Here is a 24669-nt window from a genome sequence, read left to right as displayed (position 1 = left end):
ACTCTTAGATTCTGCAAAATATGGTGGTTACCAGAGGGGAGGTGGATAGGGAGGTGAGGATGGGAAGGGGTAATGGAATAGTGTATTGGCTTTGGAGATTTGATGACGGAGTGAAGCGTGTGCACATATTGAGATGTGAAGCCGAACTCCCCAAATTATATAATTATGTAACTGAAAAATGTGATTCAAAAAAGGATGCTGGTCAAATGCCTAGCACACACAGTGTTTAGGATTTAGAGTGCTCAGTGAACATGATCACAGTTGCTATCATTATTAAGTGTCCTTTAGGTCACAAGAACTTTTCTGGCCCCTTAGAAGATAAAATATGTGTAATAAGATATGATAATATCCATGAGGATTTATGCTTTCAGTTGGGGGGGAGGACAAGGCATACATGCATGGATTCATGTAAAAATAAAATTACAAGTAATAATTTGTGTTATCATTTATATATGTAATGACACATGAAACTAGAAAACAGAATAGTTTAAGACATTATTATAAAATGCATATTAAAATTTCAAAGGAGAAAGAGTAAGGAATAAGCTGAATTCATTAAAGAATTTAGAACATGAGTTTTGAAAATGGGATAAGCAAGAGAATCTCAGGGGAAAAAAGAGAGCCAGAACAAGTAATTTGTTGACACCAGCAATTCACCAGCAAATACATGTCATTTCTACCTGTAATAATTACATTTGTGTGCAGAGGCATAAGAGTCATGTAGGATGTGGGTTAAAAATAGTTGGATCCCGTCATTTTCTGGAGAATGAGTTCTGGAGAAATTTATATGGTGTTGGAACTAACAGACACAGAAAATCTTGAAAATTTGTACATTTCCTATTAAATTGCAATGGCACAAATCTCTAAATAATTGACATGTAAAATACCTTGAATTGAGACAACTCTTTTTGTCTATATTTGGCCCTCTAATGAAGACACTACTGAATACATCTGAAGAAAATATGCATGAATTTCTTCTCTAATTTTAAAACCTGTCATAAACCTGGTCTATTGGCCCTGAATTCAGATCACTGAATATCTAGAAATGAAAATCTTTCCCTCAACTCCCAGTGTTTTTTTCCAATAAAAACTAATGTTGTTCCATTGTTTGTAATGGAGGGGAAATCTCTAAATGGGAGCACTTAGAAAAACTCACAAACTTCATTTGTGCTGACATAAAATACACCCCTAAATATTTTAAATATACCCCTAAATATTTCAAATAAACCCCTAAATATTTCAAATATAAAAGTTGTCTGATCTTTTCTTGGCAAAAAAATAAATAAAAAAAAAAAGACTGCCTTACTCCACGTGGGCATAAATAACCTTTATGCTGTCTTTCTGGAAATGAGCATGAAGCTGCATTGCTGTTTATTCCTTTTTTTTTTTTTTAAAGATTTATTTATTTATTTATGCAAGCATTGGGTACAGTCAGGAGGGTGAGAGAATTCACCAGAGCCAGAGCAGGGAGCAGAACAGTCAGAAGGACCTAAGTACACTGCTGAGGGGAGCAGCGGGCGTGGCAGGAGAGCTCTGTGCACCGTGTGGGACCCTCGCCCGGAGTCCAGGGATTGCACCGGCCCTGCAGAGGCTGCAGGCAGCTTCGCAACCCACCGCTCAACCTCTGCCCCACCTGGGAGGCCCATTGCTGTTTATTCTTTTTGGCCTGATTTCCCTCATGATCATGGACACATATTTCTGAGAATGTTGATCTCAATTTAGGGTACAATCTATATCCTTAGAATAAAGAACATCAAACTGACCCACAGAGAGACTAAAAGAAAAATTGTGTCCTAACTCAACCAACTAACTTCAGAGAGTTTTTTCTCAAAGAGAAAAATAAGGTAGAGGAAATTCAGCTTCCGATTTGCCAACAGAGTTAGTGCCTATAATTACAGTCAGATACAAGTCTTCTAGCAAACTTGTGTTTGAATGGGTTTCCATTCAATAACAAATATTAATTGCAACATTATACCCTCTGATTTTACCATCCCTGAGAAGGCTATGTACTTAGATGCTTCCTATCACAATTAAAATGCTCTCTTAAATATTCAAATTATATAATTATGCCTAATTATGCAATACATTGTATTTGAATACAAAATCATAATACAGTTTTGGCATTATTGTCATCTTACAGCATTTGCCTTATTATGCTGTGGCATTTTGAGTATTTTTGATCAAACAGTATAAATGGAACAGGTTTTGCATACTGAGCATCTTAAAACCCACTTTAAAGAGATTTACTATCAATGCATATTTTCTGTTCTGCTGGAAAAAATAAGAACTTTGTAGTGTGTATTATGAAATGTTAAATATTAATACTATTTAAAGTTAATGGTATGCCAAAGAAAATGGCTACTAATACATTATACAATTAAATGCCTATCATATTAGCTCATCTATTAACAAAATAAAATAGAATTAAACAGAAGCGTTCTGATTTGTCATTTTTTAAGAAAGACTCACCCATGTGTAAAAGCTAAATTATTTATTCAATTTTTAAAACTGCTGGATACATCAGTTTGCAAGTATTTGCATTATATTTGAATGTTCTTTCATGTGTCCCTGATACAAGAGGAACAGTTTCTATTCTTGCATGATGGTATCTTCTTCTGTACAGATACCCCTATGAAACAGAAATCAAAAAACACCTTCCCTTGTGTACAGAATGTGTAAAGAGTCAGAGGGAATTTCTGTACCCTGGAGTTACCAAAAATCTCAACATTACCCTGTCAGATTCTTTGCTGGATTGTACTTGTTCTCACATGTTAATCCAGTTCTCAGGTACATAGTTCCACATTGTTATTCTAACCCTCCCAATATTCCCCTTTGCTATCCAAGGTTAGTTTCTCCTATTTCATACTCTTTTTCATGATTTTATATATCTTGGTTCATAGAAGCTTACATACCATGACATGCTTGACTTTGTGGATAATTTTTTTCTTTTCAATGTTGGTAACTTAACATACCTTGAAAGCATGTGGTTTTTGCTCTTAAAACATTTCAAAGATGATATACTAATGGAAAGCTAAGGGCATATGATGCCCATTCTGTGCCCATGCAACCTAGCCAATTTAACTGAAATGCAATTACTCCTTTTCCAAGCCTATCAATTATAGCAAAATCTGTATACATCATTTCTCCAACCAATTACTGTCTGCTTTTTTTTAAAAAAGGGCTCCAAACCCTGTGAAATTAATTCACCTAGAGTTTTAAGCTTGTTTGAGGACTGCTGAAAGTAAAAGCATTGCCAAGTGATGCTTGAAGTTCTGTCCATACCCAATCTCCTTAGTATGACACTCATTGTGCTCACTGTAAAAGTTCACCCACTCAGAGAGCATATTACTTCTGGACATAGTGTATCTTATTTCCTCAAGGGTGCATCCTTCTCCATCCCTGGTCATGCACCCTGCATGAAAATCTACCTCTGCCTAAGGATGGAGCATATGAATTTGTTTAAGACAAGCTGTACCTCTTATTTCCTTTTTAGTTGATTCAGAAAATGGGTTAGTGACCAAATTTTGCCCATTTGTTGGGATAAGAGATTCTTAATGAACTAGAAGCAGAGACAATATTGTCCCAGCCAATACTGAAGTCATGTGAAACTTGAGAATGAAACTAAAGGGAAGTAGATAGAGCTGAGGGATCAGGATGAACTATGTCCTGAGGTGGCTGTTTAAGTCCCAAAATAAGGCATGCTTGAGTTTTGATCATTTCCTGAATTTTCCATGTTCATGGAAAAAAAAATTCTTTTCTTTAGTTTAAAATAATTTGGATTGGTTGTCTGTCCCTTGAAATCAGGTGTCCTAACTTGTACACTGGTACTTTCTATTTACTATTTTGTTTCCTTAATGGTACAAGGTATTTTAGCTGCTGTGTTCTTATATATGGAAAGCTAAGTATGTCAATAAATGAAGAAGTTGAAATTTCATCCCAGTTACCAGTGAAGGGGACTATATTTTAACTGATATAAAGAATGGGCTGACAGCAAAGTCAACAAAAACATAAACTGAATATTGAGATCTGATACAGATGGTGGGTTTCACCTATTCTTTTTTTTTCAGGGTCAGTTTAAAAATTTGTCTTGATGAAATTAAGTCTTATCAACCTGAGCCCATGATAAATAAAGTAAAATGGGAAGACTCTGGTTGGGCATATTGTTTTAGTTTTCCTCTGTTTAAGGTGATTTATTTTTATCTCCCAGTTGGGAAGTTTAGTTCTATTCAGTTATAGGACAGCTGTATAGATAGATAGGAAGGTGGAGTATGTGGTCATCAGCTGAAGTCATTAACAGGGATGGGACATTTCTGATAGAGCAGATTTTGTACTTTCTGTCATCCCAATAGTAGTCAACTCAATAATGTACAATGAGTCAACTAAAATAGTCTAATCGATGCCTTACATGAAGGTATTGAGTTAGTGTATAAAACAGAATTGGTCTAAACTGTTAAATAAAATATGAATTTTTCATCTAAATCATTGTTAGAGTTGGGGGGTGTGCGTGTGCATGTACGCGTGTGTGTGTGTAAGCTCCCCAAGACTTCTCCTGTGTTCTCAATTCTTTATCATATAACTCCCATTCTTCAGACACTTCTAAAATTTTCTATTATTTGCTGGATTTCCTTGGACTTATGATAGGTTCTATGCTATCTTGACTGATAAAATTTTATATTTTTATATTTCCATTGTATATGAACCTCATATGATATTTGCATTCTAATAGTAAAATTTTATTAATCCAATGCTGTAACCTAGAAGCAGAAAATACGTAGCATGCATATGAAGTATCTTTTTTAAAAAAACAATGTCTATGCCCTATATCATAAATAGATCAAAAAACTCATTCTTGTTTATTTAGGTTCAGGCTTCAGTTTCCTCCTTAACACAACCATGCACGCAATCACTAATGATCAACTGTATTTGGTTTAAAAGGTGAAATTGCTTGCCATTCTTCCCTTAGCCTGATGAATTGCCTTTTTAATTGTAGCATTCTAAGCACAGTGAAATGATGGTGGAAATTATTTTGCATATAAAGAATTTCCTTTATTGTCACATAAGCATCCACCTACACTGCCATCAAATCAGGTTAGTCCATGATTATTTTAAACATAGTTAAAAGAGATAAAGATTTGGGTGTTACTGAACAGTGCTTTTTACATTGTCATTTGAATATGGATGTACTCAGTGACCTAAGTGAATTTATATTCCACCTCCTCCAGTTTAGATTATTTATAAAATAATTCAGGGCACTCCTTTGTCAAAATAACACATTCCATCTAGAGAAGGCTAAATCAAGAGTCCCTGCTTCCTTTTCCCTATCCCCTGCCCCCAGAATAAGACTATTCATATGGAAAACAAAATACAGGCAACTATTAGAACAGTATCATCTCTTATTTACTTCACAAAACAGAATACAATATGGGTTGCTGTGAAATACAAATGAACTGTAATCCTCATCAGGTTTGGAAATAATGGATTCAGGCTAACATTTCCAGAAGAAATATGAAGGCAGTATTCTAAATTTCCTATTCTTTCCCAAATGAGTTTGCACAAAATGTGTCGCTAAGAAGAGTAATGTGCCCATCACATAGTGAAATTTCCCACTTGCAAAATGAAAATGAAAAGTCTGCATTTTAGGATGGCGTATTTAAACACATGCACCATGCTGTTCATACAGTAGGGAAAAGAAAGCTCCCCCTACTGGAGCATAAAAAAGCCTCATCTCGTTCCTGCACCCCATGGTTCCGTCACACGCAGGAAAGCATAGAAACATATAGTCTTGCCATTATCCCACACAGAATCCTGGTTCTCTCATCAAAACATTACATTTTCCTCATTTCAGTTAATTAAAGGACAGCTGGACATTTCGTTATTGCACCGGTCCCAGCTCTGTCTAGTTGAAATGGGGCATGTAAAGGTCTTGGTCCCAGATAGTTTTAAATTCCATGAATCTACTAGAGAATTTTTAAAAGGAAAACCTTTAAAGTTTGCATAGATGTATGCCTGCCTATGGCTTCCATGTACATACTAGGGAGGGTGAAACTCAGCATGAATTTCTTCATCTCTGTAAACACACACCGAGAGAAATCACAGGCACACATGCATACATACTTTAGAGGTTATTTTCTTCTTTTCCATATAGGAGGGATAAAAAATCATGTGATGGTTATTAATGACTTGATATTAGCTTTTTCTGGCAATTGTCTAGACATAAGAAACCTAAGATATATCTATTTCAGTCTGTTTAGTGCAAAAAGCTAAAGCAAATGTGAGAGGTTTGGAGGCATAAATAGAATTTTTCCCCATGACATATAGGATATGTTTTGTCAAAAGGGCAAAGAATCCTTTATACCTTTACACCTAAAGGATTCTACTGATAATTTTCCTCAAATGATTTTCTAAGTTTTCATAGTTGAAGGATTTGCTATCTACAGAAAAACAAACAGAATAGGGGCATGGTCCAGGGGGACATTAAGCATAATTCCCATATCGCCTCATGGTTTGAGCATTACTTATATGAAACACTTTGGGTACACTCCCCTCTCATCGGGATCAGAGGGCAGCCTTTATCTGCAGAGAGATAACAGACACTTGGACCAATTCTTGCCTTTGAAATAGGTTCAGTTATAGTTCACCATTTTCAAGGCAAGGCCCATATTTTCATTTTTTTTCTTTTTTGATAAATATAAAACCTGGGATTGTTATTTCTTCAGAATCAGCAAATAAATAAATGCATTCCAGCTCTTTCTCCTTATGGAACTACACCAATGACCTGCTTCTATAACAGCTCTAGACTCAACAACAAAGATTTCTGGAGGATAAGAACTGGAAAATTTGGGGGCCTTCCTGGTGGGACAAGGGGTTAAGATGCAACCTATGAGGCTTTCCACAGCCTCTGTGGCAAGAGTTTGATCCCCAGCCAGGGAGCTACCCACATGGCGCATCAGACCTCTCCTGCCTCACCCACTGTTACCCTCAGCAGTGTATTTCAGTAGGTCTGCCTGTTCTGTTCCCCACTCTGTCTCTGGTGAATCCTCGCACCCCACCCCACCCCACACCTCTGGACCGTACCCCAGTTCTTGTATGCATAAATAAATAAATCTTAAAAAATAAAGAACTGGAAATTAGGTTACCAAGGTTCCCAGTCCTCAGAAACCTTACGCATTACACTTCAAAGTGCTTTGGAAAATATGCTGATTAGATTTTTCACCAGATGATTTCAGAGTGTAAAGAGTGTGTGAGTGTGTATGGGAGTGTCTACGTGCATATGTGTATAGCTGTGGAAGTAGAGATCACACATAGATGATGTTCTTTGTTAGTTTTCTTGTCTCCTTTAATAGGTCCGGGTACAACCAAAAGATGCTTTGGCCTAGCCATATAGTTTAACAGCCATTCTTGGTTAGAACTTCCTCCATTTTTGCACATTTTCAAGAAAATAATATAGTCTCACACTGAAAATAATTCATTTTTTTCTCCTCTCAGTCCTGACTTATTAGACATAAAATGTTAAGAGATGCAACTTTTTAAACAAATGCACAAAATATGATTATGATCCCCAGTGAATGGGGGGAATACATAAATCAAAGATTTGTCACTCATTTGAAACAACTAGCATTGGGTTACCTCTTATAAAAAAGAGTGCACCTCTAAACACACTATACTAGGTATGTTGGAACCCATAAAATTTCCAATTACTGCTTCAGAATTTATTGTGCACATATGGAAAATAATACTTGTAAAACAGAAAGGGGTTTGTGCCTTGTGCTGTCAATACTGTGAAGGATGGGGTGATTATAAAGCAAATTAACAATACTTTTAAATGTGCATTCACTTATCTTTCCAATTAAATCCTTGTTAAACAACTGCACAGACAGTAATGGCGCTTCTGCAAAGCACTGATCAAGACAGTTTTATTGTAATTTTTACTCTGTAACAATTAATCAAGTAGGCATTTTCTTTATTATTAAATTATTTAGTTAATAAATATTCTCAATTGGCTAACATATTTGTAGTTTACATGTTATTTTTGATTTTCCTACAGTGGAACAAATTTGGGAGTATTTCCATTTTCAAGCAGAGGGACCATTAAGGAATGTGATTTTATGTCTTTTCTCTAGAAGAATAACTGTGAACAAGGGAAGTCCTTGAAACTTTAAACCTTTCAAAAACCCTATTTCAACCATTTTATTTTGTAAGGTATGCAAACACATTGCTTTCAGCAGATAAGAAATGAGAGGTTTTGCTTTAAGGCATCCTTCTGTTGGTGTAAGCATTGAAATTAGCATTTTAAAAGTTCATTAATAGCAGTTACAGATTTTTGAAACATGAAGCTGCACTTGAGCTAGAATTTCTTTTTCTTATCACAACCTGAATACTGTTTCTTTTATAAATACACAAAATTGTATAAAGGAAGTATCTGAGTATTTTTTCCATTTTTGAATTTCCATTTTTGTAATTTGTAGATCTGAATTTATTTAGCTGGCTACTTTACTTTGAAAGTGCTTTAAATGACTCTCTTTACAGCCTTTTTTGTTTCAGCTTTATTTTGTAACTTTTAAAATTTTTAATTAGGAGGAATTTCTATGTAACTGGATTAGTAGGGAGGGCAATGATCTCAGAAATTACATCTGACTTTAGGATCCAGGAGGGCTATATTAATTTGGAAGTAAGAATAAACATATGAGAGATACAAATTTCTTGAGCCATAAACAGAAAACTCTATGCAAGGCTGGTTTTATAGCAGTCTAAGTGATGTGATTTAACGTAAGTAAGTCAACATTACTTGTTGAAAAGACTTTATGTTGAAACCTGATATTCTTACTGTTGGCCTGATTATAGGAGACTTCTTATATTTTGCTTTCCAGGAGTAATAGAGAGGCTGCACTAGTAGACTCAGATTAATACACTGTCACCATGGGGATTCTGAGTGGACTCTTGGAAGGTGAAATTGACAAAGTTCACCAAAGGAAGAGGTAAAGATGGGCTTCTTTAGTTATGATTGAAGAATGTGGGCTCACCAATCTCAATATCTTTTGTTTTTAAGATTTATTTTTATTTATTTATACATACAAGAATTGGGGTGTAGGCCAGAGGTACAGGGAGTCAGAGGATTCACCGGAGATAGAGTGGGGAGCAGAACAGGCAGGCCTACTGAAATACACTGCTGAGGGAAGCAGCGGGCGAGACAGGAGAGGTCTGCTGCGCCATGTAGGTTAGCTCCCTGGCCAGGGATCAAATTCATGTCTCAGTGGCTGGTGATAACTTGACAGTGCTGAGACTTTAATCCCTGTGCCACTGGGGAGGCCCTCAAAACTCAATATCTTGAAGGTCTCAAAGATGAGGGCAGGATGGCCAAGAGGCTCTGCCCACACACAACTGGCCCCTCTATGCTTTGACTAATGATTAATTCCAGTTTCCATGCAGACTGGTCTCTGGAAGTAGCGTGTAGTGCCAATGCTGAGCTGCACACTTCTTTCTCCTGGTTGGGTTTTTGGCAAGCAGACCTAGATGTTCTGGCCAATACAACTTTATTGAGGATTGATAATTCCCTTGGCACATGATATGCAAATGGGGAATCCAGAGGCAAGTGTGAAGTCCATCCACTATCTAACACTTGGCAATGGGGAGAGATGCTATGAGATACAGACTAAAACCAGTGCTGAAGCACAGGTGCAAAATGCCATGGTAGTATAGCAGAAGAAGCAGTCAATTCTCACTAAGATTAATTCCAGGAATCAAGAAGTTTTTCTTAAGGAGGTGAGTTTATCAGTCAGCAAAACAAATGATGCTGTATGTACCTCTTGTTTGGAAAGAGATCTGCTGGTCCTTCCATTGGGACCAATCAAATAATAATAGACATGTATACTCTAGACCCTATGGCTGGTGGGACACTGAATTTCTATATCCTGAGCAGAGAAAGGTGAGTGAACCCCTACCCCCTAGATTGTTAGTAATGAAAGGAATGGATTAACAAAAAAGGGAGAACAGGGCACTAGCTCAGAAAAAAATGTACCAGGGAGGGCAGAGACCACAAAAACAAATAATCTGGCGAAATGTAAAAGATGAGGAGATGGTGAAACGGCAAGAAAGAATTAAGCAAGAATTTAAGCAAAATTATTCCAGTGGGCTTTTTGGAATCTCACAAGCATTATGTTAAGTAGGCTATTGGGCACTCCACTTGCCCCAAGAGCCTCCAAGATTGAGAACAGGCATTAGAAGAGCACAGCTAGGTTTTAAATCCAGCTCGTCTCTAGATTACCATGAGACACATAGTGCCTTCTCCAAGTGTCAGCAGAATGAACAAATGCAACTTTCAGCAATTCATTTAAATGCATAGGGACTTTTGTTCATCTATAAAATGGATAGCTTTCTTATAAAGATCCAGTGAGATAGCATTTAAAAGTGCTTTAGAGAACTCAAGTACTGACAGTCTTGTGGCATGTTCAAAGGAGTAAAATATTCTCTTAAAGAGGATTTGCCTAATTCTTTAAAATAAAACGCATATTTCTTTACCTATTTCAAAAGAAATATGTGTCAATTGTAAGTAATTTGCAAACAGTTTAGGGAAAAAAATCTCAACAAAAATCACCAGTACCTAGTCTTTTTTTCCCCTGGAACATAGCTCAGCAATACACAGTGAAATCATCCACTTCAAGAATGATATCTAACATGAGTAAAATGCCTTGCTTTTTTTAACATTTATTTATTTGTACAAGAACTGGGGTACAGGCCAGAGGCACAGGGGGGTGAGAGAATTCACCGGAGACAGAGTGGGGAGCAGAACAGGCAGATGGACCGAAAACACCACTGAGGAGAGCAGCAGGTGAGACAGAAGAGGTCTGCCGTGCTATGTGTGTATCTCCCTGGCCAGCCGGGGATCGAACCAGTACTACAGAGGCTGTGGACAGCTTCACAGCACTGCGCTCAACCCACTGTGCCACTGGGGAGGCCCCTTGCCTTTTTTTTTAAAGTAAAGACCCAAGCCCAGTTCTGGGGCCTCCCTGGTGGCACAAGGGTTTAAGCACAGCACTGTGAAGTTATCCGCAGCCTCTGCAGCCAGGGAGCCACCCACATGGCACAGCAAACCTTTCCTGTCTTGCCCGCTGCTCCCCTCAGCAGTGTATTTCAGCCAGTCTGTCTGTTCTGCTCCCCACTCTGTCTCTGGTGAATCCTCTCACCCTCCAGTGCATCTGGCTTGTACCCTGGTTCTTGTATAAAAAAATAAATCTTTTTTAAAAAAGACCCAACCCCAGCTCTAATCAGTACATTAATTAAAATGTGTAGAGATTCTATCAGGTATAATACAGTCTTCCAGGTGAAATAGGACAGACAAAAGATATGAGCTCTGCTTTTAAGAAGTGTTTAGTGTGTTGAGGAGATAAGCACATAATTTTTGCTAATGATAAATGATAACATACACAATATAGGAGATTTTATGAATTAGATAGCTGAAATTGCAAGCATAAGATTTAAAGGGAGCTGCAATTCCTGTGGGTTGGGGTAGTCTAGGGATATTTTGGGAGATATTTAAACAATCAAAGGAAGACATAAGATACTCTTTCCTTAAAAAGAAACCCATATGTCTCATTATAATACAATAGAGGTCTGTGTTAGGTTAGGTGTGAGGGACATATTTTAATATAACTTCCATTTCTCTAAGGCGCAGCATCTTCTAGTGTAACAAATTCATTGTTTCATATGATTGACATCTCAAGAGAACAGATTGTCTTGCCTTAAAAGTAAGAAAGTTGCCCTGGGATGGTTAAATGACTTGGGCAAGATGACGCAGCTACTAAGAGGTGATATGGAAATTGACCCAATTTTTCTAATTCATTATAGCTTATTGACTAAAGGAAATGATTTAAATAGAAAGTGAAGCAACTTGGAATGTGAAGTTTACCTGGCATCAATCAGTCACTGTTACTATATCTTAGCTGAACTACTATAACCACCTCCTAATTTGGCCCTTGTTCTTACCTTTGCTCTCTATAATTATTCTTCAAATAGAATGATTTTAAGACAAATAAATAAATAAGACCATTTCCTGATTATCAACCCTCTCCACACCAGTGACTTAGATAAAAAAAACCAAAACCGTTTATTTTGATTTACAAGGGCCTCCCTGGGTGCCCACCTGTGTCCTGGTATCATACAAGCCTTGATTCCTCAGCCTCCCTCTTCCTGCTCTGCTTTTCTCAAAGACCTTCTCAGACCATCTAACTGAGGATTACCCCTTCCATCCTAGCATGTCACTATCTTGATCTTGATGTGATATACAAGAATTGTGCACATTTGCTTGTTATCTAACTTTTGACATCAAAATGAACACTCCAACAGAGCCTGATTCTCCAAGCACCTAGAGGACAGTCTCATTTATAGAAGGTTTTCAACAAATATTTTTGAATGAATGTATCCCCACTTGAAGTTTTTCTTAGATAAATTAAAATCTTATTTTTACTTAAGCTAATTTACTTTTTTCCTGATTCTTCTCATATATTGGGAGTATGACAAGACTAAGACAGTCACTTGCAGTTTCAGCCAGACTTCTAACATGGGCTTGGCAGGGCTTTGGCAACAAGCAATGTCACCAAAATGCTTCCTACTCTGGAATTTCACATAAATAGGTGATAGACTGAATGTGGGCTTAGTACCACCTGGATTGGGAGTCATACACTGCTTAGGAAGTCTTTTTTGGCCAAAGGGCCAAGTTATCAGGGCTGCATCTGGCCATACAGCATGATTGTTGCTTCCTCTTTTCACCAAGTCTTTCTTAAGTGGTCCATGTCGGACAGTCAGATCAAGAATTTAGTGGAAGGAGGAGATGGAAGTGGGGAATAGTATATGATTAATTAGATTGGTAAGGCAGAAATATTGGAGCTCTGAAAGTTTTCTTCCTTGGGACTGTATTTTTTTCTGGTTCTAAAAGCTAAAGTTAGGCCTCCCCTGGTGGCGCAGGTGGTTGAGTGCAGCACTGTGAAGATGTCTGCAGCCTCTGCAGCACCGGTTTTCCCTGCCAGCCAGCGAGGGTCCCACATGGCATGGCAGACCTCTCCTGTCTTGCATGTGGCTCCCCTCAGCAGTGTATTTTGTCAGTCTGCCTGTTCTGTTCTCCACTCTGTCTCTGGTGAATCCTCTCACCCTCCTGCACATCTAGCTTGTACCCCGGTTCTTATATAAATAAATAAATCAATCTTTAAAACAAAAATCAAAACAAAAAAAAGAAAGAAAGAAAGAAAGAAAAAACTCCTGGAAAAAATTAAAAAAAAAAAAAAGCTAAAGTTTGCTTTTTGATCAGAGGCTAACTATCACTGGTGACCCAAGATTATTCATTAATTCTCTTGTCAAGTTCATTCATGATGAACAAATATTTATGCAAAAGCTATTGCTTGCCAGATGCAACGAGAACTGAGGAGACTGAACTGATCTAAAACAGGCAAGGTCTTGCTCACACAGATCAACAGTGTAGTGGAAGCAGGCAGGCACTGAAGCAACAAATAAAGAAACTAGGTTTCTACAGATAGCGTGTGTTTGAAGAAAAGAAAACTAGATATTGGGATGGAAACTGGCTGGATGGTGAGAACAGTAGCTCATATGATGTAACTATTGAGGAAAGCCTTGTTGAAAAGGTTATTTAAGTGTTAGAAGGAGTGTGTCTTGTGAAAAGTACATTTCAGGTAGGCAGGAGCAAAAGCCAAAACTCTGGGAAGGAAATGAACTTGATGTATCTGAAGAAAGAAGGAAGCTAGGGTAATTGGAATTAATGAAAATGGTGAGATCAGAGAGGTAAAAAGAAGCAGAAACTGGGGACTTAGTATTTTCTCACTAAATTATACTGACTAAATCACCGGTGGTCTTAGCTATTGAAATAGCATATCCATAGCTATACAGGCTCTAAATGAATGAGGATATCACTTGTTGGATTTGTTGTTGTATTTCCAGCATGTTGCTTGACATAATCGGGGATTTTTAAGTGTCTGTCAACGAATGAATGACGTCAAAGTCCTATTTTATGGAGGTCAACTCTCAGTTCCATATCAATCCTGATGTACTGAGACCCTCAGAAAGGAGGAAAACTAACAGGGTTACCTGCCAATTCTTTTCCAAGGGACCCATGAATGTGTGGGTTTAAAAGAATGGGTTTTGGGGTCTTGAGAGACATGAGACACATCATCATTTGAGCCTAACTTTAAGCCCCACACTTATAAACTTTGGAACGTACTTCACGGAACCTGAAAAAATTTCTAACCTGTTATTTTTCCTTATCAGAAACAGCTATGAAATGATGAGAATGCATCTTTTCTATAGCACATTTTTGTTTGGAAATGTTTCTAAAGTACAAGAAGCACCTTGGAAAAGAGGTGCTATATAAATATATGTGAGTCACTGACTTTAACTACCAACAGGGATTTCCTATGTGAAAACAAAAGTAAAAGCATACCTTCCAAATTCAAATTTCAGAGTATAGGGGTTAACGCGAGCGATATGGTTTCATTGCCATTTATCCAATTCTGATTTTCTCCTTACCAGTCATAACCAACATTTTGGATATCCAAGATGGCTGGCTGAGTTCTGCCACTAATCCCAGTATCATTCCTGACAATGCCCGATTGCTAATGACACACTCCAAGAGGAGCAGTAAGCTACCTCTCCTCCAGCTGTGACTTTTGAGGCAAAGAATGGGGATATGGGATACTTTTATTCTTTATTCCTGTCTCATGATTCTAAAATTAAGCACTAAGTTATAGGACTCTGGAAGAAAATGTAGTATAAAGTTATCTTGAATTTTCTTTACTGGGATATTCCAAAAGTGAAACTTACACAAGGTTATAAAGTTGGTTTGCATGAGAAGTTCATCAGTGTCTCAGTTTATTTTTTTAGGAACAAGTCTTTATCTAGTTCTTACGAAGTATTGACCATCTTGCTATATTGGGATCACAAAGATGAATCAACTTCCCTGCTCTAGATGAGGCCACAGGGAGCCAAGTGTCATTTAATAAAAGGATATTTTAAAATGAAGTTTTCTCTTATAAAGTGCCCCACAGGAGCCTCCCCGGTGGCACATTCAGTTGAGTGCAGGTGTGAAGCTGTCCACAGCCTCTGCAGCACGGGTTCGATTCCTGGCCGGCCAGGGAGATTCCCACATAGCACGGCAGCCCTCTTCTGTCTCACCTGCTGCTCTCCTCAGCAGTGTATTTTGGTCCTTCTGCCTGTTCTGTTCCCTATTCTGTCTCTGGTGAATCCTCTCTCCCTCCCATGCCTCAGGCCTGTACCCCAGTGCTTGTATAAATAAATAAAACCTTAAAAAAATAAAAAAAAAATAAGTGCCCCACAAGTTGAAAAACAGGACAGTGTAGTATTATAAGTAATTACTGAATCTTTGATGTTAAAAAGAAAAAAAAAATTCTTCCTTCCCCTGCCACCCGCCATGGTAAATTGAATCCAACCAACAATACATTCTTTGGTGTAAGTTTAAAATAGTTTCACTTTCTGGTTTCATAACATATTAATTTTATGGCCTGAGAAAAGTTCCTTAATCTTTCTGAACCCTTGTTTTATTGTGTGAATAATGTGGATAATAAAGTGTATCTACCTTGCAAAACTTAAGGAGAGTTAGAGATAGTTCTATGCTGCATACTGTCTTTTAATAGATTCTCAATTAAATGCTTTCACTATTATCAGCACCACTCTATTACATCTAAAAAATATTATTTACTCTTTAGCTTTGTTAGCAAACTTTTATGTAAAATAGCTTTTCATTTATCCTATTATTTACATTGAAACAGGGTTACATTTGCAAAAATATGTCAGTAATTTTAATCATACTAATAATATATGTTACTTCCATGTTTTTTTTAAATGATATACTCCAAGTCGTGATTCAAAGTCATAAAAATAGGCATTATAACATCAATCAAGAGTGAAAGAGAAAAGCTCTCATCACAAGAAAATCTGTTAAGTAAAAAGGAGTTCATAGTCTCCATAGTCTTTTTCTGCTTTCCTCTAACATAAACCTCATATGTCATGTGGCTTATATGTCCTGACACCACTAGATAACCTGACTAAAACTATTTGGATATTGTCCAGCAGTTACCAAATCTGCTGTGCGCTTGAACTACCGAGGAAGATTTCTTCTAAAACGTATACTTGTAGCTTGGACCCCAGACTTTTTACATCAGAGTTTCTATAACTAGTTCAAAAATCTCTATTTTTGAAAACCCTACAACTTCATTCTTGTGGCAGACAGACCTTAAGAAGCCTTGCTCAGATTTCTCCCCTTCCTTGTGTTCCTACTTTGTGAAGTCCCTTTTCCTCAGCTATGGGTATAAATTCAGACTTGCTACTAATCAACAGAATGTAGCAAAGGTGATCATACATAAGCTTCATGATTATCTGACGTACGATCATAAATTCTGCCTTTGCTATTAGTTTCTTGTCTTGCTGCTTTAATGAAGCAAGTTGCCACATTGTGAGATGTCCTATGGAGAGGTTCACAGGTGTCAGGTCAATAGCCTGTTGATGTTGAGGCCTTCACAAAGAACTAAGTCCTGACAATAATCATGTGCAATTGGAAGCAAATCTGCCCCCAAATCAAAGCTCCAGATGAGGACACACCCCTGGCAACACACTGATTGCAGATTTAGAGGATTCAACCAATTCATCCCCAAAAACTTCTGACCCACAAAAACCAGGAGATAACAAATGTGTGTTGGTTAAGCAACCAAGTTGGTGGCAATATGGTACAAAGCATTAGATTACCAGTAAAATTCTGAAATGTAGTCAGAATTGGAAACCAGTGCTGATAGAATGGTTGTAACAGGATAAGCATGGTGTGTTTTCACACTAATTTTTAGTAACTACTCATTGATTCTGATGGTGATGATGATGATTTTTGTGATGATAGGCTTTTTATAAATATTCTTGAGAGTTTCCTTGGGGATTAGTAGTTTCAAAACTCTAACTTTTGGACTCTTCCAACTTTTGGTCTGAGTAAAATCTACATTGTAAAGCCATAGCCTAAAATCTCAGTAGATTTCATTCACTTTTCCAGTGAACATGAAGCTATTGTTTTGCAATCTGGAACCTCCCAAAAGTCTATTGAAAGCATAAAAGTTGATTTCTCCTCTGTGTCCAGGAACCCAAAAGACTTATTAATTTAACTATAAATGAGATGAATCTTTGATAGCAAAGAATCTCCAAAGCTTTCCCATATTGTTTTTTTCCCCAGAAAAACAACCTTATCATCACAGAAAATTCAGTCATATGAAGGCCAAAAACTATATCTGATCATTATTACTTGGTATTAAATTCATCATGCTATTAAAAAATCTAATATTGATCTAATTTTATCCATGTCCTATAAAAGTTAATGCTAATTAGCACTGGGTTGATTCAGAGTTTTTAAAGTACTCACAATCTCATTATTATCTCCATTTTGAAAATGAAGAGATTTGCAATTTGAAGGGGTTAAAGTAGTTTCTAGACTATCAAGTAGATCAGAATCACAATAAGGAGACAATTGCATCAGTCCTTATCAGATGCATTCTCTTTATCAAATGGTCTCCACCTTTAATTGTTTCCCTACCAAATTAGGTCAGCTCCTTATCACTTTCTATGCAAATTATGAATTATTATTTACAATAAGCATACCTATAATTTTGCATTAAAATAAGTAGCTGGTCTCAGTGTGCATTAGAGACTAGAGTTATTCATAACTTGTTAGAATATTATTTATTAACTAAAAACTGTATCGATGTGCATGAATGTGAAGAGCTTATTGTTTTGACCTCTGTGTTCAGCATTATTTACTAATGACAATACACATTCCTAAGAAGCTAGAAAGCAATACAAGTTTTGCCATCAATAATCTTTGAGCTCCCTGACTCAATGTATCTGAAAAATGAGGTCTAAGAAAGTTTCCAAAGCCCTGAACAATGTTAAAGTCTGGCCCTTTTATGATCAAGTGATCTTTTCAGCTTTAATGGGAAAAATAAATCACTGTTAAAAGATAATCTTGTCACATGGAAGCCAGAAAGGTGCAATATCAATGATTCGACTTACAAAAAAACCACCCTGCGGAATGGGATAAAGCAAGTAACACAGTTTGTTTTGTTGTTGCTGTGCTTGGTGGTGAGAACGAAGTAGGCTTAAGGAAATACCTCGTTTTAAAAATAATAAGAGGGCAATATAAACTTGCTTAATAGAAAAATAAATGGATTTGATACCGGAGATATTTTATAAGAACAGAACTAGAAGTTTTGAAATCCTTTTCCAGATCATTTCTGTTTCAAACAATTGCTTATTTCATAATGCAACTGCCTATTGTTCACATTCTTTCATTCTTTCCTTTTTTATTCAATTTTTGATGCTGCAAATAATATGAAAAGCACAGGGATAGCTGCTAAAGTTAATGCTTTGTTGTGCTTTGTTGTACAGTTTAAATAAAAGTAGTTTAGATATAGTTGGTAACACAAAATTGTTTCTCTAATAGTTTATTTTCAGTGGAACTTATTCTTTGCATGTTCGAAATAAGCAAATTCATCTCTTTAAGCCAATATTTAATTTGGATTATTATGCCAATAAGATTTGGGTGAATAAAGATATGCAAAGTGCAAGACTGTAAATTAATGGGAAAAAAACTCTCTTCTGTTTAAATCGCACACACTCATATGCACACACACACATACACACACCCACACACCCAATTAAGATTCTTGGCCACATAGATTTATGGCATTTATGTATTTTGTTCTTCTGGGTGTGAAAAATGAAGGAGGGTGTCCCTAAGAATCTTCCTTAATTTTTTTTTCTAAATATGGAAAACATGCATAAAATTGTGGTAAGAAGTAACTTCCTTCAGTTAAGAGAAGTGGCTCGAGGAAATATCTGTTATTGTGTACTAAGAAATACCCCTGTGGAAAATTCCCAGTCACTTCTTCCAGCAGTGTTTCACAGCTCTCCCTTTGACTCATGAACTTGGGAAGCTTCATAGCTGACATTTTCCAAAAGGGATGCCAGTCTTTCTTGTCCTTTTTTTAATGGTCAAAGAGAATGTCTAAGAAATAGCAATGAGAGTCTGAACAGAATTTGGAGTTTGGGGAAAGGCCTAGAAGGGCAGCTCAAGCCAGAGTGCTGATGGCAGGAGGAGGGGGAATTCAGCCTGGTGGATTTCCAACACCACTGTCAAAAGTTCTCAAGACAGTTATGCAGCCTCCATGCTGAAATCTGTCCTTTGCAAAAGTAGCCCCTCAAGAAAACCATCAGGTCACAGATCATTCTGAAGAATCAACGCAGTGTCACAGGCTGATGACAGGTTGACATCTAAGGTCGTGGACCAGCTTTCTTTGGGGGATGCCTCATAGAGTGGGAGAGTTGCATCAGCAAAATGTCACTGAAAGCTGTCACCAAATGAAACAAACAGGGCAGAGCACTACTCACTAATGTATGATAGCTCAGTAAATCAGGAATCCTCAATGCCTTTCCTGAAGGCAGTAACACAATACTGTGTTAAAGTAGTTTCTTGGTCCAAACACAAATACATAATGTCCTGCAGAGAATGGCAGTGCCAGGCTTCTTCATAGCTGTGATGTTTGGCTTTTTCCCAGGCATCTCTTCCTCGAACAGTTTAGTCAAACTCTCAACAGGGCAGTATTTATCACTTACTAATACTAGAAAGCAGAGTGCAATCAGAAAGTCACTACCAAATGCTTGTAGCATGAAAACACTAATCTCCATGTATATAAGGAGGAAAACAACAATGAACGAATGAAAATGCAGAATCACAGTAGTGCTTTTCAGTATAGTGCCTGAGTCAGAGAGACCTGAGGTCTACTCCTAGGTCCCTCATGTGCGTTCTTTATGAACTTAGGACATTATTTAACATCTCTGAGTCTCAGTTTCCTTATCTCTGAAATGGGAGCAATAACAGTCCCTCTAGAAATGATTAAATAAATTATATAAGTAAAGCAATTGCTAGAAGAATGCCTGACACATGATAAATTATGAAAATATGCTGCTACTTTTATAATAATAATTATTCTCATCATATTTACTAGTTATAATTGGGAAATACTTTTCAAAAGTGATCACTTTGAATTTAACTTGTATGCCATCTGATCTGGAAGTATAATAAGGGTATCCAATTCCTACTGATTTAGTGAGTCAAACAGAAAACCAAAACAAATTGAATCATTCAACTGGTGTATTTAGAATTGCTGATGATTATAGCATTCAAGAAAGTTAGTGAAATACATAAATTGCAATTGAACTGTTCTTGAAAATCCCCCAAATCAGTTTTCGTTTGTCTATCCTAATGGTGGGTAGGGCTTGTTCATTTGAAAAATGTATATTTAGAGTCTTCTGAAAAGGAAACATTGTAGAATGTGAACAACAAGGAGATAAAAGGTGTTAATACAAATAGAGTATGCCCAAATCATTTATTTTCTTCTTTGAATACAAAAAGAATGCATTGCATTCATACACGATTTTATGCTTTTCATAAAATCATCACTGTATGAAGACTTTACTTCATTGTGTGTGTACACACACACGCACGCATGCACACACACACACCACACGTGCACACACAGCCACATTGTATACACTGTTCCCAGCAGCCCAGTGATTCTCTTCTAAGCTCTGCTGTCAGAGGTGGATACGGAGGGGAAGGTATGGTGGCAGCACCAAGGATATGCTCCTTTCCAAACATTTCAGTCAAAGGATAATCTGATTAGCAAAATTTGAGAGACTATATACACATTTCTTTTGTAATTTAATTAAAAGATAAACTCCACAACACAACTTGGACAAAATTATCAGTACTGAAAGGCCCGATACAGCATCATTTGTGTCACGTGTGTCTAGTCTGGCGGTGCTGCAGACCAGGGAGACCAGTTTACTGACAATTCTATGTTCCCAGATTCCAACTCAGGCCTCTGTCCAGCTTTACATTGTCAACTCTTACAGAAACTCTTATGCAGCCTGGGAGGAGGCTGAAGTTGGGATTGCAAAAGACGAGATGGACATATTTCATATTTTCATTGCAGATTTTTTTTTTGCCTATTCAAACTGCTGAGCATAATTTTTTTTTAAAGCAGGAAATGCAACTAGTGTTTGTTTCTAGCATGGCTTCTGTTTTGAAATTTCTTTTTTGTAGAAGAAATGTGTTGCCCAGCTGTCTAGAATCCCAATCAGGATATGGTTTCAGCATGAAAAATATTACAAGAATGATTTTAGCTGGTTGTAAACAGAAGTGAAAATGAGGCTGGGGTATTTTATCCATTTTTTAATCCATAGAGGGGACACTTTCATTCAGTCCAACAGGGCCCTAGTGAATAAATGAGATAAAATTTAGTTCTATAATTTTCTTTTGCCCAAAAAGGAGAGTAATTGTGAAAGACAAAAGGGTCACACTGGTGAGCAGACAGAGGTGTGGAAATTCTCAGTTATAGAAATTCTTGAAATAAGAATTGTGTGGCGATTGAGTAAATGTACTATAAGCAACACTTAAAAGGATGGTTCTGTCCCAAACTGAACTGCTGGGGAGTTTAATGTTTCACAGTATTAATACTTCTTCTATCTAACACACACACATACACACTCATACCCATTATTCAACAAATAGTAATTATGAAATCTCTGTGGAGGTCTCAGGACTACCTCTGGATAATGGGAGAAGGTTCAAGGATAAATCAAGTCCTGCTAAAATATATAGAGATTTATGGAAAATACAGGCATTTCAACCAGTATCCTGTTTTCATATTCCAAGATTTACAGATTTTAATGTTTCTGAAATGTAATCACTAAGTACATTTGATTACATTGTCTCTAAAAGATGACATTATATTCCTGGATTTTATAAGAGATGGAACTTAAAGAGTTTGTTGTCTATATACTGCTGTAAATTCAGCTACTCAGTATAAAGGGGACACAGATAAATAATCTGACTGGACTTTTGAACACTTCCTGGAAAAACAATATTTGTAATTTGGTTGCAAAAGACTAAGGAGAAAAATACGAGGCAGGAAGCTTGTGTGTGTGGGGGGGGGGGCAGGGAGAAGAGACAGGAGGATATCAATAGTGTAGGCAAGAGAATAGCATGCCCTTATCCTAATCCCTGGGGTATTTTAAGGCCTCTAGTGGATATCTGAAACTTTGGAAATTATGGGACTCTATAGATACTGTTTTTCCTTATACATATATACCTATGATAAAGTTTAATTTATAAATTGGAAATAGTAAGAAATTAAGAACGGTAAGTAATAATAAAAGAAGACAAATTTTAACTCTTAAAAGTTATTGGAGGGTCTCCCTGGTGCAAGGAGTTAAGCACCACACTATGAAGCAATCTGTAGCCTTTGCAGCATGAGTTAAATATCTGGCTGGCCAGTGAGAAACCCACATGGCACAGCAGACCTCTCCTGTCTCTCCTGCTGCTCCCCTCAGCAGTGTTTTTCAGTCACTCTGCCTGTCTGTTCCCCACTCTAGCTCTTGTATGCATAGATAAATAAATCTTTTAAAAAAATAAAAGTTTTTGGAGACAATATGATCTCTCTCTGTGTGAAATACTGTATATAATATTTTCAGATCCCTGTTGATAGCAGATAAGTGAAATGGAGATAAGCTGACTGTGCATAAGCTAGGACTACTGTATACAAAGACTTGAAGAAATACAACAGTATGTAAATATGAGAGTACATTTAGGAATGCATTGTGATATATATGTATTTAGAGGATTTGAAGGTAGCTCAAAGGTAGATAGATGGGAAGCCAGATTATGAAGACTTTGTGTAAATTCTCCTGAAGGTAATGAAATATCATTGACTGTAAATGAAAGGAAAACTTACATGCATTGAACTAACAGGGATTTTTTCACATTCTAAGAGAATGGATTGTGTTATCTCATTTAATTCTCAAAAATGTTTCCAAGGTATTTTCCCCATTTCTACTGATAAGAAACAAAGCACATAGATGTTAGATAAAAATGCCAAGGACACAAGAAGAACTCTGCGTGGGTTCTACTTCAAATGTCTGATTGTAATATCTGTTATCTGTGGCACCACCTTAAGATGATTTACTCTTGCTTTTTTTCAGTGTTTCCTTTTTTTATGCTTTGAATTAATAATCTATTTAAAGAGAAGTTTAGGATTACAGAAAAACAACAAAAGGTAGAGAGTTCCCATTTACCCCTTCCCCCCAGTTTCCCTTGTTATTAATATCTTGCATTAATATGGTATATTGGTTGGGCCTCCCTGGTGACGCAGCGGTTGAGCGCTGGGTTGCGAAGCTGCCCACAGCCTCTGCAGCGCCGGTTCGATCCCCGGCTGCTCCCCGGCCACCAGAGGAGGGTCCCACATGGTGCGCAGACCTCTCCTGCCGCCCGCTGCTCCCCTCAGCAGTGTACTTCGGTCCTTCTGCCTGCTCTGCTCCCCGCTCTGGCTCTGGTGAATTCTCTCACCCTCCTGCGCTTCTGACTGTACCCATTGCTTGTATAAATGATAAATAAATAAATAAATAAATAAATAAATAAATAAATAAATCTTTAAAAAAAAAATGGTATATTGGTTGTAACATTGAGCTAATATTGATACATTATCATTAACTAAAGTTCATAGCTTACATTAAGTCTCACTCTATTTTGGTTCCTTATATAGATTTTGACAGGTATATCATCACATGTATCAATATCAAATAAAATGGTTTCATGATCTTCAAAATTCCCTGTGCTCTTCTATTCATTCCTCTTTTCCCTCAAATCCTTTGCTATCACTGCTTTTATTTTCTCCATACCTTTGCCTTTTCCTGATTGTAATACAATTGGCATAAAGTATTGTATAGTCTTTCAATATGGCTTAATTTATCAAAATGCATCGAGGTCCCCTCCGATTCTCTTTATGACTTGATAGCTCATTCTTTTTGTGACTTTAATGCTCATTTCTTATTATAATTAAATAACATTCCATCATATGGATGAACTGTATTTTGTTTATCCATCCACTTATCGAAGTTTATCTTGGTTGCTTTCAAGTTTTACATTATGAATAAAGCATATGGAAAAATTACTGTGCAGGTTTTTGTGTGGGCATGTCTTGCACACATTTGGATAAATACCAAGGAGCACATTGCTGAATATTATCATAGAATGTTAATTTTCAGAAGAAACTGCAAAGAATCTTCAAAGGAGTTGTACCATTTTTCATTGCCACTGCAATTTCTATTGCTCCAGATCCTTGTCACCATTTGATCTTGTCAGTCTTTTAGATTTTAGTCTGCTTAATATGTGTGTAGTGGTATATCATTGTTCTTTTAATTTGTAATTCCTTAAAGATATATTTACTAATTTTTGATCCTTTTACTTACCTATTACATATTTTGCTAATATCTATAATTTCAACTCACATATTTCATCATTCATTTACCTATCTTTCTCTTTCTAGTATCTGTTATAGCCCAATAATATTTTTCAAAGCTAGGCTGTTTTCCTTTTTCTCTTTTGCTATTCATTCCTCCATTTTTAATTTGTCATATTCCACTAATTACATTTTTCATATAAAGTAGTAACTGGTCCCTCTCTCTAATCCATTCATCTTGAAGTGCTATAGCTATTTTTCATTCTCTCTTTTAGTTGTTTAATTTCTTCAACTTTCCTTTCTCCCATCAGAACATTTTATC

The 24669-nt window shown here is 36.8% G+C and overlaps 1 protein-coding gene across 4 annotated transcripts in view; it reads right to left on the bottom strand.

Annotated features, from left to right (window-relative positions):
- Positions 1–24669, bottom strand: part of ARHGAP15 (Rho GTPase activating protein 15) — a 621973-nt gene that overhangs the window by 152617 nt on the left and 444687 nt on the right. The gene's annotated exons all lie outside the window — the stretch shown is intronic.

The sequence above is a fragment of the Talpa occidentalis genome, unplaced genomic scaffold (genome assembly GCF_014898055.3).
Source record: "Talpa occidentalis isolate TD23 unplaced genomic scaffold, MPIMG_talOcc4v2.1 talOcc4.3, whole genome shotgun sequence".
NCBI classification, from domain to species: Eukaryota; Metazoa; Chordata; class Mammalia; order Eulipotyphla; family Talpidae; genus Talpa; species Talpa occidentalis.
Note: the sequence above shows the minus strand (reverse complement) of the source record. Positions and strands in the feature narration are given on the sequence as shown.